Source organism: Triturus cristatus, chromosome 7 (genome assembly GCF_964204655.1).
Source record: "Triturus cristatus chromosome 7, aTriCri1.1, whole genome shotgun sequence".
In the NCBI taxonomy this organism is placed as follows: Eukaryota; Metazoa; Chordata; class Amphibia; order Caudata; family Salamandridae; genus Triturus; species Triturus cristatus.
Window position 1 is genome coordinate 1,361,980,117 of NC_140590.1, and position 12,395 is coordinate 1,361,992,511.

Genomic DNA, 12,395 nt, shown 5'->3' on the forward strand with positions numbered 1-12,395 from the left:
TCTGTTTAAATAATGCGAAAAACCAACGTGCAACACACACTATTTATGGTCAACAATAACGTACCGCTCACCTCCATCAGATCGATACTCCCAGCACAGTGTATTATAGACCCCAGAAAAAATAAATAATAAAATCACGGCCAGTGTCCTAGTGTAATCAAGCAAGATCATTAATACAGATGTATAAAAGTCAGAACTGCCTTTTAATATGAGTTGTTTAATTTGATATTCCATTGACACTAAGAACGTATAGACACAGAGCAGCAATGATCGCCCATTGACATTCGAAACAATATGCCCGTACTGCTCTAGCGATGTCAGGAAGGGGCGTTTAGCAGTGCGTGCAGTTAAGGTATGGATGTAGGGAACTGGGTTGGGAGCCTGAGTCGTGTGTATGGGGAGAGACACGGGACCATAGGGTGGCTTAATTAATTAATGCCCCTTGGTTCACACGCCCCTTTCACACTTGCCAGGGGTAACCCCCTCAATCAGCACTTACCTGAATTTACCGCCAAGGAGGTCGCCATCTTGGTAAGAATGCAGCGCCAAAGAGAAACTAAAGAGGGACTAATTACATTACACCCAGACACAGAAGACAGACTACAGTGCTTTGCTAACCAAAAAATGAAAGACAGACCGGAAGTACGCGTCTGGAGTTTCATCGAGACAAGTAAATGACGGAGTTGCTGAAGTGAAACATCAAGGTTCTAACAAATGGGCTAATAAACGACTACCTGTCAGCTGTGAAAGTAGACAGGGAAAAAAAGTTTTGCACTTATGCTTTCTCGTTTGCCTGCATCTACTAGATGCCAGTTCATAACGCACCGAGGTATATTAGAACGATTATAACTAGTGAACTGCAGATTACATCACCTCTTTTGCAAAAGGAGTTACGGTAACTTGGATGAGGCGCCTGTTGACCGGAATGACGAGGTAGCGGGCGCCCGGAGGGAGAGACATCAAGGGGCAGGTGAGGAGAGGCGCTGGCTCGGTCGAGTGGTTGGTTCTGTTGTAGTACGAATCGAGGGGTCCAAGGTTCGATCCTCGGTCGGGGTAGATGCGCGTCATTGTGTGTGCATTAAATAACAAGCACACCACTGCCTTTCTCCGAGGTGAAGCAGAAATGCCTCGGAGAAAGGCAGCGGCATTTTCGGATTCGGGGGCGTGTTTTTGGATTCGGGGCGTGTTTTTTTTTTCTCTCCTCTTGCCATTGGCTGGAGGAGAGAAAAACACGCCCGGGCTAAATGGCACAAAAAAAAAACGCCCCCGAATCCGTAAAGGACGGGGCCTGTTCGGAGTGACAAACCTCTTCTCCAATGGCTGGCCAGCATTCAAGAGGCCAGCCAATGGAGAAGAGGGGCGGGTTCAAGCCCCTCTTCTCCAAGTCAATAAATCTCGCGAGCGAGCCTTCGCTAGCCGAGACCTAAAAAGCTTGTTCTGCACACAGACGTTAGTTGGCTTTCAAGAGGTCGCGTGCTTTGTCATGTGGGAAATGATGCTTAAACTTTGAGGTAAATCAGCAACACGAATTCTGCGATCCAATTCAAAACAAACTTTGGTGCACAAAATTAGCAGACATATTTGAACATTTGAATAAAATTAACACCAGTATGCAAGAAAATGGAGAAAATATTTTAGCAGTAGATAAAATTTGTGCTACGAGATAAAATAGCAATTTAGAAAAGAAATGTGAAAGAAGGCAATTTTGAAATGTTTTCCAAAACAGCTGAGTGTGAGCTGAAATGTGATATCTGCTCACTGATTGTTGACCATTTAACCTTGCTCGGAGAGAAAGTTCATCATTACTTCCCAAATGTTGAAATCCAAGACTATGATTGGATCAGAATCCCATTTCTTTCTACTACAACTGAGAACTTTTCACTTATTGAAGAAGAATTAGATTAAATAAACAATGATCGAAGTCTGTTAATGATGCATTAAGAGGGTGATTTAGACAGCTTTTGGATTGCTGTTTTAAAAATGCATCCAAACATAGGTAAAATAGCGTTAAAAATTCTCCTGCAGTTTTCTACTACATACATTTGTGAAGTATCCTTTTCAACGATGACAAACTTAAAGACACTGAAACGTAGAAGCTGGAAAATGCTCGATTACGAAATGCACGTGTCTATCTAATATTCCACCAAATATTGACCAGCTGTGTTCATCCTATCAACCTCATACATCTCATTAAAATAGTAAGTGTTGTTGGTTTTTTCAAATTGTTAAATTCTTGCACATATTTACATATTGTTGCTCATCAAGGACATGTTTTGGAAAAGTATGTGCGTTATCTTACAAATCATTTTTAAAAAGATCAATGAAAGGTTTTCGTGAGATATATTGCGTCCCCATACATTTAGTTATTTACAATTTCTATGACATATGCATTTGTCCTTATCTATTATATGCAGTTAAATCCGGTCTGCTAGAAAAACTGAATTACTGTGTCGCGAAATGATGCATGTCTAAAAAGTGTGTCACCAACATGAAAAATTTGGAAAGCACTGGCTTAGGGGATATGTGGCCATGATATTGGACATGGAATTAAAATAGTGATCAGTGAGGTCCTGGGCATTGGTAATGGCGGGAACAGAGTCTTGTTACTGATAGTTGACATAGTGTGCAAGTTAATGTTTCGGGTGTCACAGATCCAATGTTTGGCTTTCTTTGGCGGTGATAGCCTTTATATTTAGGGAGGTGACACACTGATGGTCGGTCCAGTCACATGGGAGAATATAATCAACTTGTATGGTGTTCTCTTTAATAATGATTAGGTCAAGGATGGCTCCTTTTTTATGTCGGGCTATTGCAGGCTTGTATGAGGTTGAGCTTACAAAGGAAGGATTTGAAGCAGTTCATGAGTGGGTCATTGGAATTGTTCCAGTGAATGTTGAAGTCACCCAGGAAGACCTGATTGGTATGATAGTCAACGTTGCAGGAGATAATCTCCCTGACCCGTTCAGTGAACATGCAATTACCGACTGGAGGGTGATAAAATGTGAGGAGGGAGCACTTTGAGTTGCTAGTTGTGCAGAGGTCAATGAAGAGGTATTGACTGGTGGGCAGAGATGTGGCGTGTGCCTGTTTCATAGAGCGTGAGGCTCTGTTTAAACAGGCTAGGTCACCACCGCACGTCCTGGGCGGATTAGTTTAATAATGTCATAACTAGGGGAGCCCAGGGTTTGCAAAGTATGCCCAAAGGAATAGTTTACCCAGGATTCCGTTAGCATGAGAATATCAAGGTCCTGGTTGAGGATAAGAGCAGCTATGTGAGCTGCATGTTGCACGGCCGAGCGGCAGTTTAGTAATGCGCATTTCAGAAATGTGTTAGAAGTGGTCCTATCGGAAGGAGTATGAGAGAGGGGACTTGAGTTTGTTTTGATTTGTTCATTGACCTAGTATTGGGGTGGGAAGACCTAATGGGGTGGGAGACCAATTGTCGATTTTTGCGCCGGGTTGGGCGAGAGCAGCCAAGGTAAGGTTATAGGAGTCTAGGAGGTCAAGTAGGTCATCATTTGATAGCGGACTGACTAGTCTATTGGGTCAGGGGGGAGTGATTATGGATGGGTGCGGTCATGTAGCCAGGCTGGGTGCTCCCTGTGTAGGCAGGTAGTGTTTGGAGATTCTGGGGTGTCGTTAGATAGGTGTTGAGCAAAATGTGGGGACCAATTGTGTTCAAAGTGATGTATAATAGTTTGAGAACTTCTGCACAAATCCGATGCAGGTCTGAGTTTACAGAGTCATGCAACAGATATCTGAGGGCTCTCAGTTTGGGGGAAGCGTTGGAGTGTGTGTGTGTGGGGGGGGGGGGGTGACAAAGCAATAGGGGGAGCTGGCATTGGTAAGGTTCACCAATGGAGCCTTGGAAGTGGGTGGTTGAGCGGAAGCAGTGTCAGGGTGGAACTTGTTAATGAGAGTGTGGATGTGGGGGGTGCTGAGGGAATGGTGGTGTCTGACAGGTATTGAGGGGGGGTTGATGTTGGGGGTGAAGTCAGTGGAGAGGGTTGCAAAGGGCAGCAATGGAACCCATGGACAGCTGGGTGACCACCCGGTGGGAGGGGTGGGATTGGTGGACTGGCAGGGTAATTGGGGAGAGGGGGTTAAGGGGTGGGGGAGTCAGGGAAATAGGCAAGGGAGTAGAAAGGAGACTGGCAGTTTCTAGTTTGCTTTTGAGGTAGGAGAAGGGTTGTGGATGAGTTCCAGGTTGTGATCAGAAGATTGAATGAGTACGGTGCCGTTGTTGTACATGGAAATTATGGCATTGCTGTGGTAAGGTGCGGAGGTCACGATAGTGAGTGTGACCATGAGGAATTTTCTTGGTTATGGTGGTGTTGAGTGAGGAAGAGTGAACATTCCTCCATTTGGAATGCCGGTTGGTGGAGAAAGGAACGCGTTACTTACCTGTAACTGCGGTTATCTAGTATTGATATCTTTCATAGATTCACATGCCTGAATCATTCCCCGTCGTCGGGATGGGAGTCCCCGCTACATAAATAAAGTAATGTGTCAGTAGACATATAGAGTAATAGGCCAAAGGCCTCACCTTAGTAACATATCCACGTCCTTTTATAAAACAAAAGGGACCAAACTTTGGAGAGTAGCCAATCAGCTATCACCGCCCTGTAGAACCTTCCTGGAAGGAGCTCTAGTCCCTCAGATTTTCGTAAGCACAGTGCTAAGAAGTTGTACACTGAGAGACCCAAGGGAGTCCTTCCAGGGGAGGTGGGTGGGTTGCATGTGAATCTATGAAAGATACCAATACTGGATAACCGCAGTTACAGGTAAGTAACACGTTCCTTATCCAGTATTAGGGTATCTTTCATAGATTCTCATGCCTGAATCAGAATAGTAAGCAATGAGAAGCACATTTCAAAAGGTACCGTATATATAAATTCACAGATATCTCAATGTGAAAAAAGAAAGTACCAAAAAGCAATGACATAGCAGAGGCATAAAACACAATAGAGAAATGTGCGTATAGAGAAAAGGATAGTGGGATGAAAGGAAGGGCTCACCTCTAATGAAATAGATGACGGAGCACCGCTTGACCCACTGCAGCGTCTTTCATGAGTTCAGTATCCAGGCAGGAATGCTTGGTAAATGTATGCGGAGTCTTCCATGTTGCCGCTCTGCAAATGTCCACAATGGGCACTCCTGCAAAAAGTGCCATGGAAGTAGAGATTGCCCTTGTGGAATGGGCTCGAACTGTGGAGAGCAAGGATTGCCCCGCTTGCTGGTGACAAAAAGTAATGGCTGCGGAGATCCAGCGAGAGATACTTTGCTTAGTGAGTGGAAGACCTTACCTAGGTCAACTGTAAGCCACAAAGAGTTGGTTGGATTTGCAAAATGTCTTTGTTCTGTCAATGTAGAATTTCAGGCAGCGTTTAAGGTCTAAAGAATGCAGAGTTTTTTCTGCCACTGTTTGAGGATTTGGAAAGAAAGAACGCAACACAATAGGCTCATTGAGATGGAAGTTTGAGGGAACTTTAGGGATAAACTTCGGATTTGTACGAAGTATGACCCTGTCGTGTTTGAATTGAAGGAAAGGGTCTTGGATTGAGAATGCATGAAGTTCACTCACTCGCCTTGCTGAGGTCAGGGCTAGAAGGAGCGCTGTTTTCCAGGAGAGATACTTGAGATCCGCTCTGTGGATTGGCTCAAAAGGGTGTTTCATAAGTTGAGCCAGAACCGTGTTGAGTTGCCAGGCGGGAGGTAAAGTTTTTACCGAAGGGAATGTTCTAAACTGGCCTTTAAGGAATTGTTTAATTAGCCGATGAGACCACAGAGAAAGACCTGCAGAGGATCTCCTGAAATGTGAAATTGCTGCCAGGTGGACTTTAATGGAGGCTGAGCGAGACCAGATTTTGCCAGGTGAAGAAGGTAAGGCAGTATTTGCTCTGGAGAGGATAAAAGAGGGTGTATTTTGTTTGACTTGCACCAGATACAGAACCTCTTCCATTTTAAGGAGTATGTTTTGGTGGTACTATCTGCTCGGGCCCGGGCCAGAACTTCTCTACAGTCCGGAGGGATGTCTAGGCCCTGGAACTCTCTGAACTCAGGAGCCAAGCTGATAATTTGAGAGATGCCGGATCCGGATGCTGGACTTGTTGGTGGTTCATTGTGAGGAGAGAGGGAAAGGGGTTTAACCTGATCGGTGGTTCCAGGGAGAGAAGGTGAAGCTCTGTGAAGCAGTGTTGGCGTGGCCAAGCTGGAGCTATCAGGATGAGCGTGCAAGGGTCCGCTTTCAATTTCCGGAGCACCCTGGGAATCAGGGGAATTGGTGGAAAAGCGTATGCAAAGACGTTGCACTATGTGATCGAAAACGCATTCCCTAGAGACCCTTTCTGGGGATGCCAGCTTGCAAAGTGTTGGCATTTGGCGTTCTGCTGGGTGGCGAAGAGGTCCAGAAGAGGGGTGCCCCATCGACAGAATATGCGGTTGAGGGTCCGCTGATTCAACTCCCACTCGTGACATGCTGCCTGCTGTCTGCTCAAAGAGTCGGCACGTTGTGGGTCCCTGGAACATACTCTGCTTGAAGAGAAATGTTGTGAAGGAACAACCAGTTCCAGATTTTTTGCGACTCGTGAGAGAGTGTCAGAGAATGAGTCCCCCCCTGCTTGTTCAAATAGTGCATTGTCGTGGTATTGTTGGTTCGTACAAGCACTAGAGAGTTCCTGATTCGCAGAAGGAATGCCAAAAGAGCGAGATACACTGCTCGGAGCTCCAGAAGATTTATGTGAAGTTTCCTTTCGGAAAGGGACCATTTGCCGCTTATCTGGAGTTCTTGGAGAAAAGCTCCCCAGCCCTCCAGAGATGCATCCGTAGTGATGGTATGTGGAGAAGCAGGAAGCAAGAAAGGCAAGCCTTGAGAAAGGTTCTGAGGGCAAATCCCCCACCGTAGAGCTGTTTTCATCAGAGGGGTCACCTGGATGACATCGTCGAATGACCCCGTACATTGGACCCATTGAGCTGAAAGCGCTTCTTGAAGAGGTCGCATGTGAAGGAGACAGTGTGGAGCTAGCAGGATGCAGGAAGACATCATCCTGAGCAGGGACTTGAAGAGGCGCAGAAAGAGTCTTTTTGGAGCGTATGCGAAGCGCCAAGGAAAGAAGTTAGTCTTTGCGCTCCTGTGACAGAAACGCCTTCTTTTGTAGCGTGTTAGGAGAGTAGCACCCAGGAAAGTGATACACTGGGAAGGCTGAAGGACGGACTTGTCCTGATTGAGTGTAAGCCCCAAACAATTGAAAAGCCTTAGACAGGCGCTGGAAGACCTGGACGCGCCTTCTAGAGAGGGTGCTTTGACGAGCCAGTCGTCCAGATACGGGAAGACTTGATGGTGTTGCTGTCGGAGATATGCAGCCACCGGAGAAAGGCATTTTGTAAAAATACGTGGCACCAATTTGAGTCCGAATGGCAGGACACGAAATTGGTAATGCCTGCCCACCACTGCGAATCTCAGAAATTTTTTGTGGTTGCGGTGGATCGGGATGTGAAAGTAGGCGTCCTGAAGGTCTAAAAGACAGCATGTAGTCGTCCGCATTGAGGAGCAGTAGCACTTCCTGGATAGTGACCATACGAAACGACTTTTTTCAGGAATTTGTTTAGATTTCTCACGTCCAATATCGGTCTCCATTTTTTCTCCTTTTTGCGTATGAGGAAAAAAATCGGGAGTAAAATCCCTTTCCTCTTTGACGTGGAGGAACTCTCTCTATAGCTCCCTTCTGGAGCATAAGTGCAACCTCCAGGAGGAGAGCGCGCAAATTTTTGTGAAGCATAGGTCGGGGAGGGGTTTGGGGAGGAATTTGGATGAATTCTAGTGAATGTCCGAATTTAACTAATTGTAGGACCCAACGGTCCGTTATTTGCTTCCAATTTTTCAGAAAGTGGGAAATTCTTCCTCCAACGTTGGAGGGCAGAGAGGAGTTGGAGACCGGCGGTAGTGGGAAGTCAGTCTCCGAGCAGCGTCTTTCTGTCGCCCTCCTTTGCCACAAAAGAAAGATTTAGTGTAGGTGGTTTGTTGACGTTGCTGGTATTGTGGCTCATAGTGCTGAGTGGAAGAGAAGGAAGATCGGTGTTGGAAATCACCTCTGGTAGATGTTTGACCTCTCCCTCTTGAGCCTCGAAAAGAGGGGTTCCTGAATTGGAGGGTACCCAAAGCCCTAGCCGCGTCGGTATCCTTTTTAATACCTTGCAGAGCTTCATCTATGTGCGTCCCAAAAAGAAGCTGGCTATCGTATGGCATGTCCAAGACTGGTTTGTACCTCCGGTCTGAAGGAAGTCGCCTTCAACCATCCCTGGCGCCGAGGTACAGCCACGCCCGTGAGTTGGCGAAATCCAGTAGAGGCGATATCCATCGCACAGGCTATAATTTCGGATGCAGATCTCTCGGCCTCCAGTAAGATTTTCTTCGCCTCTTCCTTTGACTCCTCTGGCAAGGCCGCAAGGTATGGAGCAATATCTGCCCACATCTGCCGGTTATAGTGTCCTAACAGTGCCAAGGAATTGGATGCACGCACTGTCAATGCAGACATGGACGAGAAGCGTTTGCCAATATTGTCCAACCGCCTACCCTCTTTGTCCGGAGGAGCAGTTAGCAGAGCGGAAGGATTTTTTGATTTCTGCTGAGCAGCTTGTGTAATGACTGAGTCCGGTTTAGGATGCCTGTCAGGCAAGCCGGAGCAGTATCTGGAGCTCTATATTTCTTATCCAGACTAGGTAATACTGGAGGCACCGAGGAAGGGTTCTGCATGATCTTAACGCCCTGTTCCCATATATAGTCTAATAGGGATCTAACGGACTTCTTAAAAGGCTCTTTAAAATCGTAAAGGAAACAATCCTGTTGGTGTGAGGGCATAGGTATTTGGAAGTGCTGCGCCGCTCTTTCTACGATATTGTGAAAACCTCCAATGTCCTCCGGAGAGTCAGCTGTGGTAGGCACTGGAGAAGCTGGACAGGGAAGTATGTAATCATCCCATTCGTCCCAATTAGATTGGGAATCTTGAAGTTCCCCTTCTTCATGGTCTCCCTCCTCTTCATCGTCTGTAGAAAGTGGAGGTGGTGATGTGACAGGCTCAGACTGTAAGCTCAATGGAGGTGGTCGTGGCCTTGGTGTTGGAGGCACAGCCGGAAGCGGAGATGGTGCAGACGTTGGAAACCTCTGCTTATAGTCCGAAATGAGGAACTGTAAGTCAGAGACCAGGGAAGCAGGCAAACAAACCATGGGAGGCGGATGGTATTCCTCAGGAGAAACCGCCTGATCTTCCTGCCCTTGATCCTCATAATCGGAACTGTCTTGGTATTTAACGTGCAGTTGCGATGGACTGGTCGCTGTTCTGAACATACTGCCATCATCAGTCTTCTTCCTCTAAAAGATGTGCTGGAGGCAAGAGCTGGACTTTACATGGGGAGGTCAGGGCCGGTGTCCGAGCACGTTTGGTGATTTTTAGGTGCACGTACGTACTTTGTATGTCAGAATCTGCTGTCGTCGACGGTCCCATCGATGGCATAGTCGTCGACGATGAAGTGTGGACGGGCACCATAGTAGATTGAGGTCCCGTCGTCAGAGCCGTCGTCGACGGTGTCGTCGACGATGAAGGCTTCGCCGACGGAGCCGTCGTCGACGATGATGTAGATATCGATGGGACAGTCTTCGTCGACAATGTCGTCGGCAGCGATCGCAGCGTAGACTGCAGCTTGGACATCGACGATGTCTTCTTGATTTTCAGCGTCGACAAGACAGACCTACCGGCCGACAACGAGTTGTCGTCGTCGATGTTGATAGGGAATGAGACGTGACAGAAGTGGAAACTCTCGTCGTCGACGAGGTGACATGCAATGCCGTCGATGGAGATTTCCTTGTCGTCGAAGCCACCATCGACAAAGCAGTCGTCGACGGGGTGGAAGAAGGCTTTTTGAAGGCATGAAGAACTTCCTGAGGAGAAACCTTCGCTGGAAGAGTTTTAGGAAGGACCTCTCAAGACTTTTTATGTGCCTTCTTTTGAGGTGGAAGCGACGAAGGGCCTGGAGAAGCCACCCTTGGTCTTTTCTGAGAGGACTGTGAAGAGATGGACGAGCCCTCACTTTCCTCAGAAGACAATACTGAGTCCTTGTCTTTAAGCCTCTGCAGCCAAATTAAGAGGCACCCCTCACGATCTTTAAGGGTCTTGGAGGAAAAGGTACGACATACCTTACAATCCTTCGAAGAGTGGTTCGGATAAAGGCAGTAGAGACAGCCTTTGTGTGGATCGTCCACATGAAGCCTCTTTTTACCACAGGAAGCACAAGACCTGAAAAGGCCCTTCTTCGGATTATCTGCCATGAGGAACTGAAAAACTTCACCCAGAAACTCGAAGCGAGAAACAAGGAATGCTGAGCAGAGCTCAGTGGAGACTCCCTTAGCACGACGTGCGTTAGAAAATCTGAGGGACTAGAGCTCCTTCCAGGAAGGTTCTAGAGGGCGGTGATAGCTGATTGGCTACTCTCCAAAGTTTGGTACTTTTTTTTTTTTATAACAGAACGTGGATATGTTACTAAGGTGAGGCCTTTGGCCTATTACTCCATATGTCTACTGAGACATTACTTTATTTATGTACCGGGAGTCCCATCCCGACCAACGGGGAATGATTCAGGCATGTGAATCTATGAAAGATACCCTAATACTGGATAAATTAGGTTGTTCATTAGGGTGCCCTTGTGACAAAACTAGGGGTCAGTAAAAAGAATTTCTTTTTTGAGATTAAGTATTTTATTTTGAGATTTCTCTTGACATTTTTAGATATGTTGGGGGGAGGGTGGGGTAGTTTATTACAATAAAGTCATTTCCAGAGGGGTAATAGCAAGGCGCTCGGCATTCTGGCCTCCGTTAGGTCGATGATGGGGGTGGGACTAGGAGATCTAAGGGAGGAGAAGGAAGGGGCCTATAAGGGGGGGGGGGGGGGGGGAAGAGATATCCGAGCAAGCAGGAGCGTATGCTAAGCTGAGACGGTGGAGAATAATTACTGTGGTTGTATGATGGCCAAGTAAGTGCGTTGGGGTGCCCGAAGGCAGATTGACAGATAATTACATGTAGGGATAGAAATGAGCAGAGGGTGGATACAATAAATGATCAGGAGGTGGCCCTCCTGACAAGGGCAGCCGCAGAATCTAGGAGGGGGGAGAGAAGCAGGTCATGTACCAAAAAACATGATGACATATTATCCAACCAGAGGGTGATAGGAAACATTATTTTGTGGATACGACATAGCAAAATACTGTCGGGACTAAGGAAAAACAAATTCAGATAGTGCATTAGAGTGAAATCCGTTGTCTGTGGTCACTGGAGTACTTAGGACAAGATCCTCATTTATGTTGGTTATCTGCTTCCTTTTGAAGTTCCCTCTCCTCTGCCCGGTCCTTCCTCCAGAAAACAGCCTGTCACAGCAGGAGCGACTACCAAAGTGATATCAATAGGAAACCCCAGGGGCGCAGCCCTGGTCTTTATGATTCTCTTTATCAGCCACATTTCCTTTCTGAGAAGTGCCTAGGCCCCTTCCCAGTGACCCCCCTCTGAATCAAAGAGCAACCTTTGAAGTGTACTAAAGAGCCTGGCTCTCCCTTTCTCTAGAGTGTCCCACCCAGCCCACAGGAATTCAGCAATCCATAAATCAGTCTGGGGGGATTCCTCTACCTTCCAATGTTCCTCCAATTAGCCCCAGGTGTCCCAAAATAGAACCGTGAATTTTCCATGTATTGTACCATTCACATGCATACATACACCTGCACATGAATAATAAACATGCGCAGGACTACACACCAAATTGATGTAGGCCAAGGGTGGGTTAGGCACACAGCAGCAGACAGAACTTTAAATAAGTAAGTCTTTAGGCCTTACTCCAGTGACATAGGTAAAAAGACCTGTTCACTCCTACTGATCACTACACAGTATACGGCCACCACCGCGCCTGTGCTACTTAACTCCTGGCAGAGGCAGTAGCGTTTAACCACTATGAAGGTAGCGCATAGGGCGCCTTCCCGGTCCAAAATTCCACAATCCATGAGACAAGTATATATCATGGGGCACACCCTTGACACTTGTTCAACAACAACAAAAATCAGCATCAAGGATCCGGGTCTCATTACAGTTGGGGCACTCCGGGCTGGGGGGTACATCCATCACCACGCGAGGGGCTGTCACAACCGAGAGGCTTACCCTGTACCAAACTGTTCCCAAGTCAGCGTGCGCACACAATAGATTTTCCTCTGGGTTTACCATACTCTAACCTATTGTAGAAAATATGGATCAGAATAGTTGTGAACATAATGCAAATACTAGCAAAGGGAACAAAACTAGAGAAGATTATATATATTTAAAAAAAAACAAAAAAAAAAAAAACACATGGTTGGTTAGGAATCCA